We start from the raw sequence: 12,828 nt of genomic DNA on the forward strand, positions 1-12,828 counted from the left end.
GTAGAGAGATATAAGTAATGTGGCCTATTGGACTAGTTTTTGTGCATATTAACCGATGGAACCCTAAGAGATAGAGCAAGCACTAACCTAGCCTAACTTTCCAGAAGGATGACCAGGAACATGACACAGGATCCAGGGTTAGGTCAGGGTTAGTCCATAGCTAGTGCATCAGATCCTATCATTCCTTAGAGGATTACTAGCGGCAGAGCCCACATGATTGGAGTTGAGCATCAACTAGTTTCTTTTATTTTTAATTTCAGTAGATTAGGGTGTACTTAGCATAAATTGGGCTTGAGTCAAGCCCAACTCTCCCTAACTTCTAGAAAAACCTTTGACCGCCCCATTTAGTCTCATTTTTTATCCTAGATTCTAGAAGGAAGACTTAGCTTTGGTGGCACACTATGCTTGACCTAGTTTCTAAAAGGTCTTAGCCTTGGCCGTCCCTCTCTCTTTCTCTTGTTCTCCAAGGCATTCTCTCCTATAAATAGGGTGCCTTGCCTCTTGTATTTTCACATTGAATTTTGAAGTAAAGAAACTCTGCTTGAGTGTTTAGTGAGTATTTTTCTCATAAAGTTTTGGGTCTTATCTTGTGAGAGCATGCTCCAAGTGGTGACTCTTTACCACTTTTCTTGGATTTCCTCAACCTTCCAAGTGGCGTGACCAACCATCCAATTCCACAAGCTTCTCTAATCTTTCTCTTTTATTTTCTTCCATTATGCCCTTCCATTGTTCCTTTCATTTGTGTTCTTATTTCCTCTTTTAATTAGATCATTATATTGTCTTCCCTACCATATATTGTTTTCAATTCCGCAACATATCATCATCTTCACTTATCATTGTGTTTTCTCTTTTGCTCTCTAGAAGAAACCCTTCACAGTTAACCACTTGGTTAAGTTCGTGTCCAGTGGAAGTCTTCTTTGAGCTTATCACCATATTCTGCTAAATTCAAAAAGCTTAAACAAAAGTGAAACCTCTAAAAGGTGCCAATATAAATTCAACTCACATGATTAACTCTAAAATTCATTTAACAATTTTAGGAAGCAAGGATAGAATGTGTTAAGTGAAAAAGATTATTACATGCTGATATAAAATGGACCAAAAAATTATCACTAAATGACATGGTAGTAAGTATCGTAAGGTTCACGATACGAATTGTAAGATACGATATGAATAGTTTTCAGTCCCGTATCGTAGTTGTATCATGTGGATCGTATCTCAAATTGTATGAATCGTGAAATGGTTATGTATCGCAAATTGGGTTTTTATAATGCTTTTTTAATGTGAATCAGGTCAGGTCACTTGAATTGGTTTTATAAAAATCCTCATTTCAATTTTTTTACTCGTGAACAAAGGTTCATCTCCTCTCTAACAACAATGAATATCGAACTTGAGGTGGATGACGAGAAGGTGTGAAATATGACAAAGGCAGTGAAGACGAAGTGAATGTTAGAAGGAAGTTGTTGTAGTTAGAACAACGACGAAGCACACGCTGGAGCGACGTAAGGCGCGAGACAGTGGGTTTGTGAGCGATGATAGCTGGAGGTGTTGTAGTCATAAAGGCACTATATTCAGAATGATGAAGAAGCACACACTGAAGCAACATGAGGCGCGAGACAATTGGGTTCACGAGTGAAGATAGTTGGCTATAGTCACAAGAGGCGTTGTATTCGTCGAAGGCATGAAAGTACTTTTTCTTTTCGTAGGAAGAGCAAATAGGGGAGTTTGTTTTACTGTTGTCTTTATTTATAAAGATGAGTAAATAAAAAAGAGAGTCATATATTACTTGGAAGTATGGTGAAAGTTTTCCTACAAATAGACTACAAGTAAAATTTAAATTTTGCTCTTATACTTGTTGGGGGTGGAATAGCAAGGATAAAGCATCATCTTGTTGGAACATAGAAAGATGTTATTCCTTGTTCTAGTGTTCCAAATGAGGTGAAGGTAGTATTTCTTAAGTTGCTGGAAGATAAAGAAAAAGATAGAGGAGTTGAACTTGTATTGTGGAGAAGTTACAAAAGAAGTAGCAAAAGGAAAGAATGAACTCCGCCAAATGACAACCAATGCATTTTATAAGAATAAAGAAGATGTAATTCAAGAATTTTGGAACTACATTTATGGTAAGGCATTGCCATTTAATCTTGTAAAGAACCATCTTTTCATCCAAATGCTAAAGGTTGTTAGAGAGTATAGGAAAGGTTTAAAGCCTCCTTTTAATCATGAGGTAAGAGTTTCCTATTTGAAAAAAGTTGTGTATAAGGTACAAAAAAATGTCTAAACATATAGGAGTGATTGGTAGAAATGGGGATGCACATTGATGTGTGATGGTTGGACGAATGGCAAAGGAAGATCACTCACTAATTTTCTTCTTAACAGTCCAAGTGGTACTATTTGTTTGAAATCCATTAACTTTAGTGATGTGATAAAAGATGGCAAAAAAATGTATGAGTTGTTGGATAGCATAGTAGATGAAATTGGAGAGGATCATGTTTTCCAAGTAGTTACAGATGGTGCTTCTAACCTTGTGGCAACTATAAGAATGTTAACGGAAAAGAGAACCAAATTATTTGGGTCTCCTTGTGCATCTCATTTTCTTGATCTAATTTTTGAGGATATTGGAGAGCTTCGGGTATATTACAATACCATTGGCAATGCAAAGAAAATCACCACTTACATATATAGTCACACATGGATTCTTCATTTTTTTTATAGAAAGCACTCTAATGGAAGGGAATTAGTAAGACTAGTTGTCACACGTTTTACTACTTTTTATCGTGCATTAAATTGTATTAAGCAATAAAAAATGCTCTCAGATCAATGTTTGCTTAAGAGGAATGGGCTACTAGTCCATATGCTACTAAAAATGAGGTCAAGCAAGTGATAAATCTAGTGTTAAGTGATGAAAATTTTTGGAGATCAATCACATATTGTCTTAAATGTGTGAATGCGCTTGTAAAAGTGTTGAGGCTTGTAGATGGTGATGCAAAACTAGCCATGCCTATATTTGTGAAGCAATGGATAAAGCTAAAGAGAAAATTGTTGAAAATTTCCAAAAGCAAGAAACAAGGTATAAAAAAGTTTGGAAAATTATTGATAGTAGGTATAATTTACAACTACAATAATATGATTTAATAATAATAATAGAATAAAGGCCCATTGGTTAATGTGAGAAATATATATATCTGATGATATACCTAATGAAAACCTACATCTGATGGAGATTGGGTACTAAAGCTATAAGGTTCTGTCTCTGCAAATAATAGTTGTCTCACTGTTAACCATCACGAAAGTGTGAGACAAGAACAGAATTGCAAGAGATAGATTGGGATAAAGGAGATAAAGTAACTGCTCAATTAGGATCACTCATGGATCAAGGTAAGTGCCTACTTCTTCACTTTATGTTTTGTGTGAGAATCATGATATGATAAGATCTATATGTGAACACATTATTGTATGTGTTCAATTTACGTTTATTCATAAGATCTATATGTGAACACATTATTGTATGTGTTCATGTGAACACATTATTGTATGTGTTCAATTTACGTTTATTCATGTTTTAAATTACATGTGGTATCAGAGCCTTGTTGCTCATTTTTGTGATTCTCCATTAATGTTTTTTTTTTCAAAATTCAAAGAACCCTAATTTTATAGATATTCCCAATTTTTTTTAAGAATCCTAATTTAAAATTAGGTTTATAAATTAAGGTTTTCATTCCTCTATAATAATTCCCTAATTGTCCTAAGCCGTCAATATTAGAGAACCCTAATTTTAATTAATCCCAATTGAAGAACCCTAATTTTAAAATTAGGATTTATGCATCAATGTCATTAACGACGTAAAAACCTATGAACCTGTAAGTGGGACTGCAAGCCTTCGCCGCTGTCATCCTGCGTTTTTCCGTCACCACCCATAACTGCAGCGGTGCTAGTGGCACACGCGGTGCGGTGGCAGCATGGTGGCACACGCGGTGCCGTTGCGCTTGCGGCGTATCTTCGTTTTCTGACCTCCGCGCCCAGCGATGGTTCACGCGGTGGGGCGCGACGACGTGTTGCGCAGCGCGAGCGGTGGTCGCTGGACCTTGTTCGCGCGCAGTGGCGTCGGGGTTGGAGAGAAAGAGCGACTGCGTCGCGCGGTGGTTCGGAGCGAGCGTTCGCATAAAGGTCGGCAATGCGCGGTGGTCCTTGGCTGGTAGTTGCTGCATGATGCGTGGTGACTGTGATTGGTTTTTAGGATTTCATGATAAAGTGAAAGGTGGTGGCTGTGATTGATTTTTAGGGTTTCATGAAAGGGAATTGTATTATAATATAAAATAATGAAACAATATATAAATAAATAAAAATGGGTGGACCGTGTACGAGTAAGTCTATGCACCTAACATCTAACCACCAAGTATTGTGGGTATATAGGATTTAAGAAAACCATATTGATTCAGGAACCATCGTAAAACTGTACTTAAGTGCGATTGAAGAAATTAAATATTGAACTGATTAAGGAATATTTCTTTTATCTCAGCACAGACTGCAACTGGTGTAAGTCTATGCACCTAACATCATGTTTCTTTATTTTTATTTTTATTTATTTTATTTTGATTAATGTTTAATTAAAGTTTTAATTCAATTTGAATTATATTAAAGTTTAATTAAAGTTTTTATGAAATTTTATAAAGTTTTAATGTATTTTTATTTGCATTAAATTAAAGTTTAATTAAAGTTTTTATGAAATTTTATAAAGTTATAATGTAATTTTATTTGCATTAAATTAAAGTTTTAATGAAATTTTATTATGTCATAATGTAATTTAATTTGCATTTAAATTAAAGTTTAATTAATTGATTGAAAGTGAGGAATGAAAAATTATATTTCCGCTTTATGTATTTACTTTTAAATTGAAATTTTGGAATTATTTGTATGATAGATTTGTAATCACCAAAGTGATCAAATCTTTAAGTTTTATTTAATTCCAAATTATAGATGATGAAATTTTATTTCAATTAATGATATTATTTATGGAATTATTTGTATGATAGATTTGTAATCACCAAAGTGATCAAATCTTTAAGTTTTATTTAATTCCAAATTATAGATGATGAAATTTGATTTCAAATTATTTATGGAATTATTTGTATGATAGATTTGTAATCACCAAAGTGATCAAATCTTTAAGTTTTATTTAATTCCAAATTATGGATGATGAAATTTTATTTCAATTAATGATATTATTTATGGAATTATTTGTATGATAGATTTGTAATCATCAAAGTGATCAAATCTTTAAGTTTTATTTAATTCCAAATTATGGATGATGAAATTTTATTTCAATTAATGATATTATTTATGGAATTATTTGTATGATAGATTTGTAATCACCAAAGTGATCAAATCTTTAAGTTTTATTTAATTCCAAATTATGGATGAATTTTATTTCAATTAATGATATATTTCTGGAATTATTTGTATGATAGATTTGTTAATCACCAAAGTGATCAAATCTTTAAGTTTTATTTAATTCCAAATTACTGATAAATTTTATTCCAATTACCTATAGAATGGATGCTAAATTATGAAGTATATGGGTAAATGGAAATTCATTATTATAGGGCATTATGGATCACCCAAAGGTTGATTAGTTGTCCTTATAATTAATGGATATGATTGTTGGTAGTGAGTATGTGTTATTAGTTTTTGCTTGTATATCCAAAGATAACAAGTGTTTCTAGTTAATGCATATATCTTACCAAATAAAGTTAATACTATTAGCATCATTATGTTTTGTGTATTAATGGATCTCCCAAAGGAGAACATTAGTATACATATAATGTTTTCTGAATCTGTATAGTATGTTTAGTTTATGACTCGAAGTATTAATGTTAAGCATGTGTGATTGCAGTATGTGTTCCTGTAGCCTTACATTCGCAAGTTACGTCTGTTCCAGTCTTTAATGGTCTAAATTTTTCTGACTGGAGTGAAAAAGTCCAATTTCACTTAGGTATATTGGATCTTGATTTGGCCATTCGAATCGAGAAACCTGCTGTTATTACCGATGATAGTAGCAATAAGGAGAAAGCTCATTATAGGGCTTTGGAAAAGTCAAATAGACTCAGCCTGATATTTATGCGAATGAGCATAGCAAACAATATTAAGTCTACTCTTCCCGAAACTGAAAATGCAAAAGAATTCATGAAGTCTGTGAAAGAGTGCTCCCAAACAGCTGATAAGTTTCTTGCTGGGACATTAATGATTACCTTAATCACCATGAAATTTGATGGTTCTCGTACTATGCACGAACATGTCATTGAAATGACTAATATTGCGGCAAGACTTAAGTCTCTGGGAATGGCAGTGGATGATAATTTTCTCGTACAGTTCATTTTGAACTCTTTACCGTCTGAGTATGATCTTTTCCAGATGAACTATAACACTATGAAAGATAAGTGGAATATGCATGAATTGCATAACATGTTAGTTCAGGAAGAGACTAGATTGAAGAATCGAGGAAACCACTCCATACATTATGTGAACAATCAAGGAGCTAGAAAGAAAGGTTTCAAGAAACAAGGAAAGGGTAAAGGACCACTGAAGATAAATGAGTCCTCTGCTACGCTCCAGAAGAAGAATGACAAATGTCATTTCTGCAAGAAAGCTGGACATTTCCAAAAGGATTGTCTGAAACGTAAGGCTTGGTTCGAAAAGAAGGGGATTACTTTCAACCCGAACCATAAAGCCAAATGAAAAGTTTGTCTTCATGGGGAATAGAGAGAAGGTTCCAGTGAAAGCAGTCGGCTCGAAATTGGATTTTATTTAGATTTAATGGATAGTTTTATTTTTATTTTATGTACCTAGGATATCTAGGAATTTAGTTTTATTGTCTAAACTTGATGATGCCGGATACTCTTTTATATTTGGGAATGTTTCAGTTTATATTACTGTACCTGTTTCATTGTGGATGTATGCTTTAAAAAACCGCCATGTATCTGTTGAACAGGGTTCCTAGTAAGGCATAACACAAGAATTGTTAAATCTGGAAATGCACGGTTCATTGAAAATGGTGAAACCAGTGGGAGTAATACTTCACAAAATGTGGAGATTAAGAAAGTTAGAGTACATGTTCCTTTAACTAGTACCTCTACTCCAAGTATTGTTGTTCCTAATGTAGTTGAACCACTCAACAATGAAGAACAACAACAAATTAATAATCATGAAGTTAACAATGAACCTGTAGTAGAACAACCACAAGAAATAGTATAAAGAAGATCTACTATTTTGAATGATTATGTGGTTTATCTACAAGAGTCAGAAAATGACTTAAGTATTGATAATGATCCAGTTTCATTTTCAGACGCCATCAATGTTGATAATTCTGATAATGGTTAGATGCTATGAAATATGAGCTTAAATCAATGGCATAGAATGATGTATGGGGCCTTATAGAATTGCCAGAAGGATGCAAGAGAGTCGGGTGTAAATGGGTCTTTAAGACTATATGTGACTCTCATGGCAACTAATGATCTTGGTCTATTAAGTGAGACTAAGAAGTTTCTCTCTAATAACTTTGAGATGAAAGATATGGGTGAGGCATACTATGTGATAGGAATTGAAATATTCCGTGACAGATCACAAGGACTGTTAGGTTTGTCTCAGAAAGCATATATTAATAAAGTTTTAGAGAGATTCAGAATGGATAAATGTTCGACATCTCCTGTTCCAATACAGAAAGGAGACAAATTTAGTCTCATGCAATGTCCAAAGAATGACTTGGAACGGAAACAGATGGAGAATATACCTTATGCATCTATTGTTGGGAGTTTAATGTATGCTCAAACTTGTACACGACCAGATATTAGTTTTGCAGTTGGTATGCTTGGTAGATATCAGAGTAATCCAGGATTAGATCATTGGAAAGCTGCAAAAAAAGTTTTAAGATACTTGCAAGGAACGAAAGATCACATGCTTACTTATAAAAGATCTGATCATCTTGAGGTGATTGGATATACAGATTCAGATTTTGCTAGCTGTGTGGATACACGAAAGTCTACATTTGGTTATGTGTATCTTTTAGCCGGAGGAGCGATTTCATGGAAAAGTGCGAAGCAGTCAGTCATCGCCGCGTCCACTATGGAGGCTGAATTTGTGGCATGCTTTGAGGCCACAGTTCAGGCTAATTGGTTGCGGAATTTTATTTCAGGACTTGGAATTGTTGACAGTATTGCCAAGCTGCTGAAAATTTATTGTGATAACTCCGCAGCAGTCTTCTTTTCTAAAAACGACAAGTATTCCAAAGGTGCTAAACATATGGAATTGAAATACTTTGCCGTTAAAGAAGAAGTTCAGAAACATAAAGTGTCAATAGCACTGATCTTATGATTGCAGACCCTTTAACAAAAGGGTTACCGCCCAAAACATTTACTGGTCATGTTGTAAATATGGGCATTATGTTTACTAGTGAATTATGAATGTTGTTAATGCTTATTTGACACTATGAGCTCATTGATAAATAAAGTTTCTGAAATTTATGTTGTTTTCTACTTTATGTATATGCATGCAAATTATGTTATTATGGTGTGGAAAACAAATTATGTTGTTATTGATGACAATGACATTATGTTTGAACCTATTATGGATTTCTCACTATAAAGTCATATTAAGGAGAAAGAATGATATAATAGTACATGGAAGGAAATGTGTTGATTCAAATGACATGTAACCGCCATGACTCTTATTATTTATGTATTCTTGATTATGAATAATGATAGAACCAATTTATGTAAGGCCTTTTAAATGCGCATTTATGTCATTATTAAATCATGAAAGTATTATAACTCATATGAGTCAAGTGGGAGAATGTAAGAAATTATGTATATTAATTTCTATAAAGTGACTCACATGACTTAGAGTTTGGGCTTTGGGCCCAAATATGATTTAATAATAATAATAGAATAAAGGCTCATTGGTTAATGTGAGAAATATATATATCTGATGATATACCTAATGAAAACCTACATTTGATGGAGATTGGGTACTAAAGCTATAAGGTTCTGTCTCTGCAAATAATAGTTGTCTCACTGTTAACCATCACGAAAGTGTGAGACAAGAACAGAATTGCAAGAGATAGATTGGGATAAAGGAGATAAAGTAACTGCTCAATTAGGATCACTCATGGATCAAGGTAAGTGCCTACTTCTTCACTTTATGTTTTGTGTGAGAATCATGATATGATAAGATTTATATGTGAACACATTATTGTATGTGTTCAATTTACGTTTATTCATGTTTTAACTTACATCTCCATGCAACAACCTATTATCTCAATCCTAGGTAAGCTAAATTATTTCTAAATTATTTCTACTAAGTAGTACTAAATTCTTTGGTTTCATCAACTTATTTTTTATTGTGTTAGATATCACTATGACAAAAATTTCAATCTGGATAGTGAGGTGGTGGTTGGTTTATATGAAATATTTTAAATAATGATTTTGGATGCAAGAACAAGAGTTACAATTGATAAACAACTTGAAAAGTTGAAGGGAGCTAAGGGGATTTTTGGAATGAATATGGCAATAGATACTAGAAATATGAAACAACTCGGTAATTAAATTACTCATTATCATTCTTATATGATTTATAAACTTTTAATTATATTATAGTTGAATACATTTTTTTATAGCTCTTTGGTGGGAGAGTTATGGGGGAGAAGGTAAAAAGTTACTGAAGGTAGCCATGAAAATTTTGAGCCTCACATGTAGTGCAATAGGGTGTGAAAGGAATTAGAGCACATCTAGCCAAGTGCATACTAAGAGAAGGAATAGATTGGAACAACAAAGATTAAATGCTCTTTTGTATGCGAAATACAATTTTCAACTTGAGACGAGACAAAAGAGTAAAGAAGAGAAGGGGAAACTTATAATCCCATATGTTTGTAAGATATTGACTCAGATGAGGAATGGATCACCGAAAAAGAAAATCCTTGTTTGCCTATTGAATCCTCTTGGATTGATGTACATGAGTGTTTTGATGTTGAAGAGGGAGCTCCAAGAAAAAAAGGAAGAGAAGTAATTATTTTTGTTTAGAACTTTTAGAACTTGAAAGTTCAACAAACTATAACTATTTAGAATTTATTTGTTTTTATTTTGCCAATAAAGGTCCTAGAAATTTAAATACCAATACCAATAAAAATGGAAAATGCATAGTAGGAGATGAGGAAGAAATTGAAGACATTCAAGAAGAAGAAAGTTTAATAGAAGACAAAGATGACTTGAGTGATGTTGATGTTGGAGAGGAATAGGATGAAATATGAATGATTAGGATAAAATATTTTTTTTGAAGTTGTTAAGTATGTACAAGAAACAACCAACAATAATTATGTAGTAACAACAACAATAACACTAATCTTTTGAATGGCTATAATGCAAAATTTGTTTAGTAGCATATAACCATTGTTATAGAAATCTTATGCAGCAATCACACTATTTTTTGAGCTTGTATTGTTGAAATTGTGTGGTATTTATATATGTAGATACAACACTCAAAATGAAATACGAGGTTGTTTTTTTATTAATTGCATCTTTGCATGTTTACATATTTTATATATTTAATTATATGTACATTTTTTAATGTTTATGAATCTTACGATTCACGATACGCAACAACTCACAATTCAGAATATCATCTCTTTAATAGACTACTTGTATCTTGATTCAATTACCATGCTAAGTGGTAGGAGAGGAGAGGTAAAAAAAATATAGGCGGGATGGGGATAATTATAGGGATGTAAACCATTATATAGCTTCCTTGTGGATTTTGGTGATTATCTATGGTAGTATTGTGGATTAAGACAACATCCTAAGGCATAAAGGATATACAATATAGGTTATGAAAAGTTTCTCTCTTTCTGCTAAAGCTGAGATAAAAAGGATAAAAAGAGTAATTGGTATGGATGTATTTTTGTCCTAATATCAAATGTTGATTGATGGGCTATTGTAAAAATTATAGGATGCTATTGGCTTATTATTATGTGTGTTTTTGTAACTTAAATATAATGCAAGAGTGGATGAGTAAGAGTTTTGCATTGGTTAACACATTAAAGGAATCGTTGTTTAGGAGGGGGAAAATCTAGATTTGATTATCTACAATGGAAGAAACTTCTCACACCGAATTCTATTTTTCTCTTTGTCTAGGCTCAAGAGGTGAACCAAGATTTTCTGAACATTTATTTTTGGGACGATCCTATACAAGGACCACATTCTGGAATGTGATTTTGATTCTCATGGCTATCTAGTTAATGCTTTTGTGAAGCATTTTAGGAACATGACCTGATATGATGAGGGGGCTTAATAATGTTATTATTTATGATGAAGTACTAAAGGTAGGACCATACAAATGACAGATGGATTAAGAATGTAGATCAAATGTGGATGTCATGATTTTAGTATTGTTGTGAATTTATTATGAGATTATAAAATTATATGCAACATATATTTTTGTTTGTATAAAGATTGTTGGATTAAAGCCAACCAATTGGTAGGTTGTTGGAGGGAGGATATAATCACTAAAGGGTTAGAGTTTTTCTAATTTTTGTAATGTGTTATATTTACTATGCGTACTTCTTATACCTTTTATGAAATTTCTCTTTTCAACATAAAAAGATGGAATGAGTAATATTAGAATTTATGGAGGTTTAAGAAATTTTAGTTAAGAGGAATTAATATCGAAGATAAATGTAATAGAATTTTTTTTGAGACAATGTACAATACATGAATGTATAACATTAGTTAACAAGTTTTAGAAGTTTATTATATATTTTTATGAAGGTTTGAAAACAAGTAAATATTTGATAGAGAAGTTGGATATTAGATATATCAAAAAGAGAAGGTTAATTGATTATGGGTTGATAAACACTTGACAAGTGTCAAATGTTTTTTATTTTTATATACAATTAGGTATAGAAAAGGAATGATTTGGATGAGAAAATATCATGAAAAGAGTGTCTCCCCACTAAGAGCCATGCTTGACCTAAGTGGAGACAATGGTTTGCAAATTTTATGAAATTTTGCAAAAAAGGTTAGGAAAATAGCAATAGAACAAAGAAGTATCAGAATGGCCAATCCGCTCAGTGCATACATCAAGCGCTAAATGAATTGTTGAAAGAAAACACTAAAAGAAAGAATCTTCAAGTGATAAATGCCAAGAAATCCACTAAGCGAATCTATGCTAGAGAAAGACCAAGCCATGGAGATTGGGGTTGTTGAGCATATCTGCAAGGCTCTGAGCGAAAATTATTCTTCAAGCTTAAGAAATTCATTTTGCTGGAGTTACGCTTTAAGTGGGGCCAAAAGAAATCTTCAAGCTTAAAAAAGCCCATTTTACTGGAGTTAGGCTTAGAGCAGAGCCAACAAAATTCTTTGGAGTTAAGAAAGTCTTCATTTTGCTGAGCTTAAAATAGACTATGAGCCAAAAGCGAATTGGCTATGCACTAAGCGAATAACATATTCGAGGTAACCTATCACTAAACTCTATAATAGGGAGATCATGGTTCAGAATAGGGAGGTTGAAATGAAGGTGTAACTTATGCAAAAGAAAAATAGTCCAACTGACATGCAATATCCATGACTATAGGTCTTTTGTTGTTATCTATTCATTTATGAGTTTCTTTGTAAACACCATCATGAGTAGTTAAACTCATTCTGTTGGGATTGAAGAACAATGTAACATCTCTCAATTTTTGTTATTTATGAATACTTGTTGTTTCAATTCTTTTGATTTGATTGAATGTTTAATGCTTGATATGTGAGGAATCACCATTCATGCCTTTAGAACTTGAATGATATTGGGAAA

The 12,828-nt window shown here is 32.8% G+C and overlaps 1 pseudogene; it reads left to right on the top strand.

Moving 5' to 3' along the window:
• The first annotated feature begins 1,751 nt into the window (after positions 1-1,751).
• On the top strand, positions 1,752-10,279 carry LOC150027464 (uncharacterized; annotated as a pseudogene).
• Positions 10,280-12,828: the final 2,549 nt, after the last annotated feature.

This window comes from Phaseolus vulgaris, chromosome 5 (genome assembly GCF_051622355.1).
Source record: "Phaseolus vulgaris cultivar YP4 chromosome 5, ASM5162235v1, whole genome shotgun sequence".
In the NCBI taxonomy this organism is placed as follows: domain Eukaryota; kingdom Viridiplantae; phylum Streptophyta; class Magnoliopsida; order Fabales; family Fabaceae; genus Phaseolus; species Phaseolus vulgaris.